Here is a 13016-nt window from a genome sequence, read left to right as displayed (position 1 = left end):
TGTATTAGAGTCCTCAATATATGAGATTCTGTGCTGAGCCCAGAGGGATTCTCCCATCAAGTGATGTGGCCCTGAAGGAGTTTCCAGGTTAGGTGTCAGAGACAGTCATGGAACCTGATGATGGTGATGATGGTAATAATAATAGTAACAGTTAATAGGAAGCCAAACGATTTCCCACTTTTTCAGCCCCATCGGTCTGCTGCGGGGTGGGGGTATGAGGTTGATGAAAGAGATTCGTTCTGGTTGGGAGTGGTAGGAGCAGGTGGGTCATATATCTTTAATGAAAAACAGTTTAAGAGGTGGTTGAGGGAGGGTATAAAAAGCTCGAAGAATGCAGTGAACAGAGATTGGCTTTTCGTGAAGTGGACTGTTTCGTTTGCTCTTGCTGGGCACACTGAAGTGGCAGGTAATGGACGGGGTGAGAGAAGGAGCTGGCGTGCTGCTGCCTGACCTTGGTCCTTCCATCCGTCTTCTGTATGTGTGTGAAATCTCACACAGCTTAGCAGGGCCACCCCCAAACTCATGCTGTCTCCATAGGAGAGGAGATAAATAAGGTTGAACAGTGGCCACTGGTGGTCAAAATTCAGGCTGGACCAGTAGGTGGAGAATACACGTCTTGTTTCCCCCTCTTTGGGGGATGGGAGGGGTCAGAACAGGAAATCAAGTGGCAGTTTCTTGGCAAGGAAGCCTAGGCTGTCTTGCTGAGAAGGCTTCGGTGTTTGCCGGGGTCCAGCCCCGGTGGATCCAGGGAATTCGAAGCAGGGTCGGTGTCAGCGAGGATCAGGAAACAATTGCTTAATTAAATGTTAATTAAGGATATAAAGAGTGGTTAAATAAGGATAGCTCAGTGAGGAAATTCAGTGGAGAAAAGAGGCTGAAATAAGGAGAGCTCAGTGAGGAAATTCAGTGGAGAAAAGACGCTGAATAATTCAGCCAGAAGGTGAGAGAAAGAACGACGTGGGGAGACCAAGTTTCGGTGAACAAGCCCGCACTTTATTTTCCAAAGTAGTTTTTATACCTTAAGTTATGCATAGAGGATAATGGGGGAAGGGGTGGAGTCATGCAGTAAGCCAGGCTTTCTTCCTGCAAACTTATCATATGCAAAAGTTTAGGTGATTTGCATCATCTTCTGGCCCAGAGGCCTGTTAACATTTTAAGACCCTTTCTTCAGAAAACTTATTTTTCTCTAAAGGTGATTAGTCAGGCGCCACCCTCCAAAAGCATTCGATTAAATTGAATTCCTACAGGGCAAAGGTGTGGTGGGCTATAACAAGAAAAAGAATTAACTCCAGGGTCCAAGGTTACAAACATTAAAGCTACTACTTACACCAATCATATTAATCAATACACTGCCAGGGACACAGCAGGTAAGGGATATGGAGACTTAGCAGCAAACATTGGCCCAACAAGTGAAAAACCAATACAATTTCTAATCAATCTTTTAACTGCTCAAAGGAATCTGTATTTAGACAGTTTAGAACATCTCATGCCTCAGATGGGAGGCTCTGAACAATCACATGTGGCCCGAAAAACCTATTCAGGCAGGCTAGAGGACTTCCAAAGGAGTTTGTAGGTTGAAACACTATCACACCCAGGAACTTTATTAACTGGACCTGTAAGTTAACTCTTTTTTTCAGAGAGGTAGTGGGGGACAGCCCCCCTGTGAAGTCAGAGGTGTAGGTGAGCACAAAGCAGAAAGTAGGCAGACTCTGGTTTTGGGGGTAGATACTCGAGAATTTCCAGGGGGACTCCTGAGGCTCGATCCCGCCTTTGCGTATGCCAAGCCGCCTTCCTCATGACCTTTGCCATGGGCGGAGCTTCTCACACCGGCTCCCGGCAGGTGTTTATCTTGGAGATGGTGTAGTGGTGATTTCAAAGTAGATTCAGAAAATATCATTGACGTTTGGGATTTGGTTGATGTTTACTAGTCTCCATCGGAGAAGGCAATGGCACCCCACTCCAGTACTCTTGCCTGGAAAATCCCATGGATGGAGGAGCCTGGTGGGCTGCAGTCCATGGGGTCTCGAAGAGTCAGACACGACTGAGCGACTTCACTTTCACTTTTCACTTTCATGCATTGGAGAAGGAAATAGCAACCCACTCCAGTGTTCTTGCCTGGAGAATCCCAGGGACGGGGGAGCCTGGTGGGCTGCCGTCTCTGGGGTCGCACAGAGTCGGACACGACTGAAGAGACACAACAGCAGCAGCAGCAGTCTCCATGCTCCCCTCTCATTAGGCCTTAATCTCACTATTGAGATGAGCAGCCAGGAGGCTGTGGGATGGGTGCTCTCTATGGGATGCCCTGTGCCCTGACACGGCCGGGTTTGCTGTCGTCACGTGACTTGTGTGTATCCAGTACGAGATCACAGGATTCTCTGTGTAAGAAAACTGGAGTGGGTTGCCATTTCCTTCCCAGGGGATCTTCCCTTCCCAGGGATCGAACCCGCGTCTCTGATGTCTCCTGTATTGGCAGGCAGATTCTTTACCACTGTGCCACCTGGGAATGCTTCTTTTTAGGTAGAATAGAAATAATATCTACGTCACAGAGCTGTTAGCAAATAGAACAGAGTAAATTAAATTCCATAACCTGCTGTTTCTGACAACAAAAACAATAAAAGCTCTTTCCTTAATTGTAAAATGAAAAAAATAAGACCACACTTTTTTAAGGTAATTGCTAAGTATTGCCTTAATATATTATTTGAGAAATAATTGTATGTATATGTAATTTCTATATGTAATATATATGTTGCTAGCTATGTGTCAGACACTGTTCTCAGCATTTTACAGAAAATAACTTAATTCTTAGAAAAGCCCTGCGAGATAAAAACTTCTCTAACCTGATTCCTTTGTCCATGTATGTTTGATTTTTGGCCACTGTAGACATGTTGGTAGTGGCCGCTAGAAAAATTCTTTAAAGAAAAACTTCAAACTGGGAATTCTGTCCGCTCACTCTGATGGCTCAGCGAGTTAAAAAAACTGCCTGTAATGCAGGAGACGTGGGTTTGATTCCTGGGTTGGGAAGATCCCCTGGAGAAGGAAACAGCAACCCACTCACCGTATTCTTGCCTGGAGTCGGGTGGGTTATAGTCCATGGGGTCACAAGGAGTCAGACACGACTGAGCATTCATGTTGACTGGCTGTTGGCACCGACACTGCCTCTTCCCCAGAAAATCGGGGAGGTCCCATGAACACCGGTGACTTCCCCAGGCGCAGATCTTGACAAGGTCAGACCAGATGGGAAATGATACTGACTCAGGCTCCCTGAGAGAGCGCGTGTGGAGAGTGGGCATGTGTGGACACTTGGGCCTCTGTGTCCCCTGCTTGGGACTGTGTCCCCAGAGAGCGTACTGGGCTCACAACTCCCAGGAGGACCTGGTGACCTCGCGGCTTTAGTGTGGCCTTGATGTTGTGCTCATGGTGGCTTATGTTGCTGGGAGGCCTTGGAGCATGTGTTGGAGAAGCAGCTGAGACTTTAATCGTGTTTGGGCATGTTGGACCCTTTCACGTTAGTTTAATGACATGCCAGGTAGAGCTAGCCAGCGTGCGATTTCCCTTTGGGAATGTGTGTTTTTCCAGGGCCCTTGGCGGCAGCCGGATCTGATCTGCCCGTTGGTCACATGAGCCTCTTTTTGCATGAGTGCCTGAGACTAGTTGCCAGTCTGGTCCTGTCCTTCCCTGGCCCTGAGATCTGCAGGCGACTACTATGCTCCTGCTGAGTGTTCAGTTTCCTGCAGGGCTGGGAGCCTTGGGATCTCATGCTGGGGAAGGTAAGCTGGGTGTAAGCAGGATCACAGCAGGTGTGGAGGACCCAGGGAGAGAGTGGGCGGGGTGGCTGGAAGAAGCAGGAGGCATGATCTCTCCCGGGTGACACCCATCAGCCTGGTGAGAATTCTTTGGACCATCCCATTTAGATTTTACCACTTTGATCTTCTCTCCTTCCCATCTCCTAGGTGTTAGCTGCCTGCATAATCCTGTGAGGAGAACTTGACCCCAGGCAGCTCACTGGTTTGAGTAGACCTCCCATCTTTGACTGCACTGGTCTCTGTTGCTGCGCGTGGGCCTTCTCTAGTTGCAGCAAGAGGGGGCTACGCTCCAGGTGCAGTGCTCAGGCTTTTCGTCCCAGTGGCTTCTCTGGTTGTGGAGCGTGGGCTGTTGGTGCTCGGGCTCCAGTCATTGTAGCTCATGGGCTTAGTTGCTCCATGGCATGTGGGGATATTCCCAGATCAGGAATCGAATCCGTGTCCCCTGCATTACAAGGTACATTCATAACCAGTGGACCACCAGGGAAGCCGGACATCCCACCTTTGACGTGAAGTCTGAATGGTCAACACTTCCTGAGCAGCGTGTCCCTCCTAGCCCACACCTCTGCTTAGAAGGTGCTGGAAGGCTGAGGCACCCTGTCCTGAGGTGGGGGGTGTAGTGTGCTGGTAGCTTTCTGAGACAGGCAGGGTGGTGCAGGGGTTAGGGGAATACTGCCTGGGCTCACATCATCTCTGCTGATGGGCTGTGTGACTGGTTGAGAGAGAGACCCTCTCTGTTTCCTGTGGTTAGTAAGGGGTAGTAATGGTACCTACCTCAGAGGGTAGGCGGGTGTTTTTGTTTTTGTTAACCTTAAGCTCCTTCTTGTTTAGTCTTTATTTATCTATTTTACTGAAGTGTAGTTGATTTACAATGCTGTGTTAGTTTCAGGTGTACAGCAAAGTGATTAAGTTATACATCATCTGTATCTATTATTTTTCATTCTTTTCCCATATGAGTTATTGCAAAATATTGAATACAGTTCCCTGTGCTATTATACAGTAGGTCCTTGTCGATTATATTTTATCTATGGTAGTGTGTATCTGTTAATCCCCAATTCCTAATTTATCCTTTCCCCTCCACCTTTTCCCTCTGGTAATCTTAAATTTGTTTTCTGTGTCTGTAGTTCTGTTTCTGTTTTGTAAATAAGTTCATTTGTATCTTTTTTGAGATCCCACAGTAGAAGTGATATCATGTGATTTGTCTTTCTCTGTCTGATTTACTGCTCTTAGTTTGATCATGTTGCTGCAAATGGCATTATTTTATTCTTTTTTTATGGCTCAATAATATTCCATTGTACATACATGATTTTTTTTGCTTAATTATTTCAGGGTTGGTGTGGGGGTTCCACAGATTTCAGAGGCTCGTGTTCCTTTTAACTTTCTCCTTCACCATCCCTAGGGTGTGGCCATGTCCTCAAAGTTCAAAAAGAGTGTTGGAATTCCAGCCACTGTGTCTACCTTCCAACAAAGCAAGTAGAAGGGAAGGAGTCCAATCTGTCACTATTCTTCATGAGCTAGAACTTAGATGGCCACATCTAGCTTAAAGGAAGATTGGGAAATGTATTCTGGCATTGTGTATTGGCTCAGATAACAATTGGAGTTCTCTTGATTTGAGAGAGAAAATGATTATTTTATAGGTAGGATAGATAGTCAGCTGTCACCGCTACATCTGGTTTCAGACCACAAGCTAATTGAGCCAGAGCTGAGGTTGTAACCCTTGGTTTCAACCCAGAGATCTGTCTTTCCACGGATCCCAGTAAAAATGGAACATGAGTGTTGGGAAGCAGCTGGTGGACTTAGACAATACATGTTTGGAGGAAAAGAGAAGTTCTTTTCCTGTCTCCCTTGGGCTTGCATACCAACATGAACTGATTTGCTTTATGGTAAAGTCAGGGTCATGGGAATCCTTGAGTCTTGAAATATACAAATAGATCTGTGTATGGTCACAGAGAAGACATGTTTCAGTTCTTATCTTACTGACATCTTGTTAGCACTTGGCACAGCTGATCACTCCTGCCTTCATGAATGTTCTCTTTCTGGGGTTCTGGTTTTCCTCCTGTCTCTCCATCTTGTTCTCTTCATCTCTTTTTCCTCTTTAATGTTAAGAGTTCCTCATGTCTTGATGCTGGGCCTTCTCTTCCCTGTCTTCTCTTTCTGTGCAGTCTCAGTTGTGCCTTTAGCTCTCTTGGCTACTTATTGTCAGATTATTCATCTTTAATCCCCGGCTCAGATCCTATCTGGACTCCAGATCCATTCATCCAATTGCCAATCAACACCTCCTGGAAGTTGTAAAGGCTTCTGAAGTGTAACAGCCCACAAATGAAATTCCCAGTCCATTATCAGGTCTTGTCAATTGTACCCTGGCAGTAATTCTGACACCTCTACCCTGGTCTAGGATATTGCCAGGATTGCTGAAGTTTTTAAAAACACTTTTATTAAAGTATAATTTGAACAGTATAAAATTTACCCATTGCAAGCATACAATTCAATAATATTTAGCTAATTTATAGTGTGCAACTATCATCAAAATCCAGTTTGAGAACATTCCTATCACCAAAATAATTCTTTCTAGCCAGTGTATAGTTAATATACAGTGTACAGTGTATAGTTAATACACTGTTCTCATCCTCAGCTCCAAACAGTCACTTGTCTGCTTGCTTGCTTCTTGGTTTATTTTTAGCATGTGGGGTCTTAGTTTTCCAACCAGGGATGAACCTGTGCCCCCTGCAGTGGAAACATGGATCCCTAAACACTGGACCACCAGAGGAGTTCTTCCTCTGCTTTTGTCTCTATAAATTTCCCTTCTCTGGACACTTCATATACATGAAATCATACAACATGTAATCTTCTTGCATCTGGTTTCTTTCACTTAGCATGTTATTTCTGAGGTTCACCCATATAGCACATGTCCATGTTGTGTTCTTTTTATTGCTAGATAGTATTCCGTGGTGTGGCTCTATCACACAATTTGTTTATCCATTCACCAGTTCATGGACATTTTGTGTTGGGAAATCTCTAGCTAGGTCACATTCTACTTTCTTCTTAACACGAGACTCTCAGCGCAGCTAAAGCTGTGTGTTCATTTTTGTAAATACCTTATTGTTTCTTGGCACATTTTCCATACCCCCATCAAATCAGAGACCTTGTCCCCCACCTCCTATGGATTACATTAAAAAATTTTTTTTTCATTTTATTTGCTTTTATTTATTTCTGGCTGCGCTGGGTCGTCTTCCTTGCTGCCCCTGGGCCTCTTCTCGTGCTGGCTTCCCTTGTTGCAGAGCCTGGGTTCTAAGCATGTGGGCTTCAGTAGTTGGGGCACACGGGGGCTTAGTTGCCCCACAGCACGTGAGATCTTCTGGGCCCAGGGATCGAACCTGTGTCCCCCACGTTGGCAGGCAGATTCTTAACCACTGGACCACTAGGGAAGTCCCCTCCTATGTATTTTTAGCATTTAGCATATAGTGCCTAGCAAGTTTGGTACTCATTAAAAAAATATATATATATGTATTTTTAAAGAAATGAGTGAATTCTTAGAAATAAGACTTAGTTTTGGAACCAAAGCCAAATTCTTTAAAATTTAGCTGAGTTTATGTAAATTCTCTTTTCTTTAACCATAGAATGAGTAAACGTATCCACAGTGCTTTATCCATATCACAGAATGTGGTCCAGCTGACCACATCTGAGAACCTTGCCAAATCGTATTGCCACAGCACCTCCAAGAAAAGAGCTAACACTGGCTCTTGTTTTAAGTTCTATCTTGTTGGCTTTGTTGCCAGTTAATTAAACCGCTGATATAGTGTAATATGAGCATGGATCCGATTCACTGTCTGCATTTGGAAAAGTGATGTGGACGCTGGGAAGTTCTTGTTTTATACCCACTCGGACCTTGAGGCACAGCGATGGTGGAACAGCAGTTCAGAAGAGAACGAGCCAGCTTTCTGGCTTTGCAGATGCAGGACTCAGGGTTCTGAGTGGATGAGTGCCGTGGCCAAGGTCACAGAGTGAGGACCAGTAGCTCTCAAAGCGTGGTCCCGCCTGCGGCATCAACATCACCTGGGAACTCGCTGGAATTCTCTGGTTCCACCCAGACCTCCCGAATCTGTGGGAGGGGCCCAGGAGCTTGTGTTTTTAACAAACTTGCACGTTATGCCGATGTAGCAAATGTTTGAAAACCACAGGTCGAACCAGCCATCTTCCTGCCAGATCACACCTCTTTCCTCTCTGCCATGTAGCCTGTAGGGAAAAGTCAAGGGTGCTTTGATCCAGGGACAGTGGAGTTTAGGGTGTGATTTCACTGGATTTGTGTTGTTTAGTTGCTAAGTTGTGTCTGACTCATGTGACCCCATGGACTGTAGCCCGCCAGGTTCCTCTGCCCATGGGATTTCCCAGGCAAGAATTCTGGAGTGGGGTGCCTTGCCTTCTCCAGGCTGATTCAGTTGGATATTTAGGGGCAGAAAACCTGAGCCTAGGGGCCTGCTTCTGATCCTAATTGCTTCTCTGGTCTCCACAGGCTAGCTTTCCATCTCTCTTCATCCTGGTGGGCACTAGGCTGCCCACACACTTTTGTCCCCGGGCTTTAGCCAGTATTCTCTTCAGTGTGATCTGATGTGTGTGTTCAGGGTTTTAGTGTAAAGCAAAGACTTGATTCAAGACTCCGCCCATCTCAAGGATTCCCAGGTAAGTTCCTTGTGTTGTCGATGGCAAGAATGAAAATGAACTGTGAGCATTAAGATGGGTCTTGACATTTTACAGTTTAAAGTAGTAGTAGTTGAAGTTCTTAGCCAATGGCCTTGGAAACTGGAGTGAATAGGAGTTCCGAAGTGCCTGTATTAACCCTCGTTAGAAAGGTCTCAGTTCTTGCTCCCGGTATGTAATGATCTGGTCTTCAAAGGCAGATGGAATCTCATCATACATGAAATCCAAGTGCAGTGCATCCAGTCTTGTGTTAAAAGTTCGCTTTGACTTAACGCTCATGCTTTGTCAGGTAAGGTGGTTCATGAGGCAGCAGCCGTTCGGCCTGGTCTCTGGGGCCGCTGTGCCCAGGTGAACCTACATGATGCTAGCTGATGATCCAGTTATGCAGAAACAACATTCCTGGTGACATAATTTTTCATTAAATCTTTCTCAAAAATATTCCCGCAGTGACAGAGCCGAGATACCTACTGCCTGAGCTGTTGTGATTTAGGAGCAGGGCTTCAGCTCTTTCACACAATGATAAAATAAGGTCAGCTCATATTTAAACAGTACGTTCCACTTTGTTGGATGGGCCCATAGTGCTCAGATGTTTGCTGAATGAATGATTAGGAGGAAAAGCTTGAAAGGGTAGGGGGGACAAAAAAGGGGTGTGAATAACACGCTTAAGGTTTTTATTCTGACTCAATTTTGCACTGGTTTTTTCTGCTTATCTAGGGCTTCCTTGGTGGCTAAGACGGTAAAGAATTCACCTGCAATGCAGGAGACTTGGGTTTGATCCCCTGGGTGGGGAAGATCCCCTGGGGAAGGGAATGGCTACCCACTCCAGTATTCTTGCCTGGAGAATTCCACAGACAGAGGAGCCTGGAGGGCTGTAGTCCATGGAGTCCCAAAGAGTTGGATACAATTGAGAGATTAACACACACTAGGGAAATTTTGAAATTCATATTCCTGATTTCCTGATCTGAGCCACAAAGATTCCGATTCTCTATGGGATGGCAGTCTGGAATCCACATTTTAAACTACTTCTCTGCTGATTCAGAAGCAGGGAACAGCTGACCCAAACTGTAAGAACATTCTTTTTACAAGAAGACAGTTAAAAATACTCTTTTTTAAAACTCTGCTTTATTGGTTGTCTTTTGTTTTATTTATGGCTTATTTTTAACTGGAGATTGCTTAAAATTTATAAATATGTGTAAATTTATGGTTTTGCCTCTCCTGTTTTGGTGCCTTCCCCATGCTAACAGTTTAAAAATACCCACCCATATTTTTCCTAATATGAATATATTAAGTTATATGATATATATATATAATGTATTATTAAAACTGATACTACTAGTTTTTTTAAAGTCTCTAACATGTCAGATGTTATTGTGAGGTCTAAAGATTGGCCCTATAAAATTTTTACTTTTTGATGCTGTTTTTAGCCAACATTTTACAAAATGTTCCATGCACATTTAAAAAGTTTACATTAAAAAGTTTGTGTGTGTGTATTTTTCATTTGGGTATGTAATTATTTGTAACATTTAAAATAAAACTTGGGAATATATTGTTTTGAATCTGTATGTTCCCATTCATTTTCTACATATCTGTCCAACTCTGGGCAAAAGGATTCTAAAACTCTCCTAATCGGATTGTGTTTTATTTTTTTCTTATATTTCTGTCAGTTTTGACCCTGTGTTTTGCATTTTTGCAGTGAAAACGGTACTTTAATCAACACACACTGTCTGCATGGTTTTGAGCCTTGGGCCTTACGGCTAGATGGCCTGATTAAAGTCTACACCTTAGTTTCCTCTCTATAAGATCGGAGGTGTGCTGTTTACCTTTCCGCACTTGCCTCTTGTACAGATGAAAATTTCAAGTAGTCACTCAATCCAGAGAAGGGTGTTTAGCTGGAGACAAGGCCGCCGTTGCCATGGTCAGAACAAGGCACAGGTGGGCTCCAGGAGTCTGAGCAGGAGCTTCTCAGAAGACAGAGGGCCTGGAGTATGCAGATTTCTACAGACACTATGATTCTGTGAAAGGTTTCCAGGACACGCCTTTCAGAGTACAAAGTGATTTTGGAATATAAAGAATTTGTCTGGGTGAGGTCCATGGGAGTTTGTCACTGAGCTGTGTTCCCGAACCATGACGTGTGAATATTTGGGCTGGAGACTAGCTTTTCTTGATCAATAATTAGTGTGGGGTTGGAGGTAGAAACAAAACGGAGGGCCTGGGAAGGTGAGGCAGATCCCAGCAGGTGGGACACCATCGCTAGCTGGGTCCTGAGCCCCGGTGGGCGAGGCCTCAAGCCTGGCGTGGAAGGAAGTGGGAGCCCCACACGGAATGGGAGGGGTCCTTACTCTCTTCTAGAACTAGCTCAGGTGTCAAGAGCTGGGCAATCAACCTCCCTTCTCAAGCCCTTTCCTCTTGTTTTAATTTTCACTTTTAAGTTTAGATGAAATGTCTTAACTTTTTGTCAGTAGCAGCCTGTCTGGCGAAGTTCCTCTTCAAAAGAGCTTTTTTCACTGCAATTTTCCTCTTTGTAATTTTCTTGTAGTTTGCTTGTGATTTCTGCCTCTTGGCATTAATGAGCTGCTTCCCACCCTGTTCCCACCACCCCCACCCCAATCCTTTCCCTTTATTTTTCTGCTGCTAACTGGATGCTGATGGCAATTGGCATGTCTATCCCCTCCCAAAGTAAAAATGTCAGATTTTCAGTTTTCAGATCCTGAAGTTGAACCTTGATGAAAGTCTGTAACGCAGGTGAGGGTGGGAATTAAAGGCTACAGGTGTTGACAGATGACTCCGTTATGCCAGGATTGGAAAGCAGTTAAGCCTAAGGGCAGCTGCTTTGGATGTACGCATGCGCAAGTGAGTGTGACTGTGTGCGTACAGATGAATGTGCGTGTGTGTGCACGCAGGTGTGTATGTGCAAGCACGTGCTCACGTGTTGTTTCCGAAGCAGTGGCTTGTTCTCAGCCCTTGTGAAGTGGGCCTGCCGCTCCCCGCGGGTCCCAGCTTTGGAACAGAGCGAGGTTGCCACTCGGAGGCTGGCCTGATGAGGACTGATGGCATGTCTCCTGGGTTGGTTTGACGCCTCTGTTTTTTCTCTCCTCTTTACCCCGCACCCTCCCTGGTTTGTTAACATAGCCCCTAAAGTATGTTCCCTTCATATACAGTTAGGTTCACTTGCTCCTCAGTCAAGATGCAAACTGAAGCTCGAGATGCTAATTAGAATTGAACCCACTCTAGGAATTTGGTTCGTCTTACTCATTTCTCCAGAATGAAAGGCCTTTAGGAAAGTTTCAGGAGTTTATCTGGCGTTTGCACTTAATTTGGTGAAGCCTTGTCCCTAAATGCGTTTAACTTTTCCATTTAGGATGAAAGCCGTAAATTTCTGATGCAGCAATGCCTGACAGAGCCCTGACCCTGCAGGAAACCAAATGTAATTTCCTTCCTCCCAGGGGATGTGACCCCCACAGCAATGCGTTTCATAATGTTGGGTGGGCAGCTCCTACCTACACGTGACAGCTGCTAACTCAACTTTCAAAGGCAGTCCTGGAAGAACACTTTATGTTTAATCTGTTGCAATTTTTAATCGGATATTCTCCCATCATTTCCTTCCAAATAGGATCGAACTTTTAACTGTCTTTAGAAAAAAAGCAAATTATTGATAACCTTCTTTAGTGCACCTGATTCAAACCTGTATTTTCACTGAAACTATTTTAGGAAGCAGTGGAAAGGTGTGTTTTGTTTTTTGTCTGAGGCAGGGGGTTAGAATTAAGATGTCATTTTGAAATAGGTAATGTGAAAAATCATTCATGTGTTCCCATAGCCTGCATGATTTCTGCTCATTGGGTTATTCTGTCATCCTGATTAAGGGGGGAAAAAAACCAGAATTCAATTCATTTTTTGGTACCAGTTTCTTAGTAATGTCCTTTGCAAATATATGGTTGGTATGAATGAGATGAATTTGTGAAGCTGCATCTGGGAGCTGGACAGGCTGATGGGCCTGGGTGATGAGCGGACGGAGCAGAAAGGGAAGAGGTGTTGAGTCTTTCTCCATTGCAACAAGGGCACAGGGTGGATGGGGAGGGTCAGGGTGTGGACGGCAACTTGGCTTACGCCTTTTCCTTGAAGCCTGTTGAGATTGTACGCTACCTTTTCTGCTTTCCTCTGTGTAAAGGGGGCGTGTTTATAGATGGGGAACAGTGCACTTCTGCCAGGGTGGTTTGGCGGGGGGATGCAGGGGCTGGAGACACACAATGCTGTAGTTGGAGACGAGGCTCCTTCCCTACACTGTACAGATTATTGCTCTCAATGCTCTGACCTGCCGGGAGCTGTCTGCATACCGGCAGTCACCGTGACAGGAAATCCAGGCCACGTTGAAACCAGGACTCCTAAAGAGAAGGCAGGGTCAGCACTTGAATAACGTGACCCCTGGTGGCTCAGAAATCACCGCAACTCCTCTCTCATGGATAGAATTTGGTTTTCACATCTGTAGGGTAAGGGAGTTAGAGAAGGCGAGGTTTGAAAAGACTG

At 45.0% G+C, this 13016-nt stretch overlaps 1 protein-coding gene across 4 annotated transcripts in view; it reads left to right on the top strand.

Moving 5' to 3' along the window:
• Window positions 1-13016, top strand: part of OSBPL10 (oxysterol binding protein like 10) — a 360812-nt gene that overhangs the window by 85902 nt on the left and 261894 nt on the right. The window lies entirely within an intron of this gene.

Source organism: Bos indicus, chromosome 22 (genome assembly GCF_029378745.1).
Source record: "Bos indicus isolate NIAB-ARS_2022 breed Sahiwal x Tharparkar chromosome 22, NIAB-ARS_B.indTharparkar_mat_pri_1.0, whole genome shotgun sequence".
NCBI classification, from domain to species: Eukaryota; Metazoa; Chordata; class Mammalia; order Artiodactyla; family Bovidae; genus Bos; species Bos indicus.
Note: the sequence above shows the minus strand (reverse complement) of the source record. Positions and strands in the feature narration are given on the sequence as shown.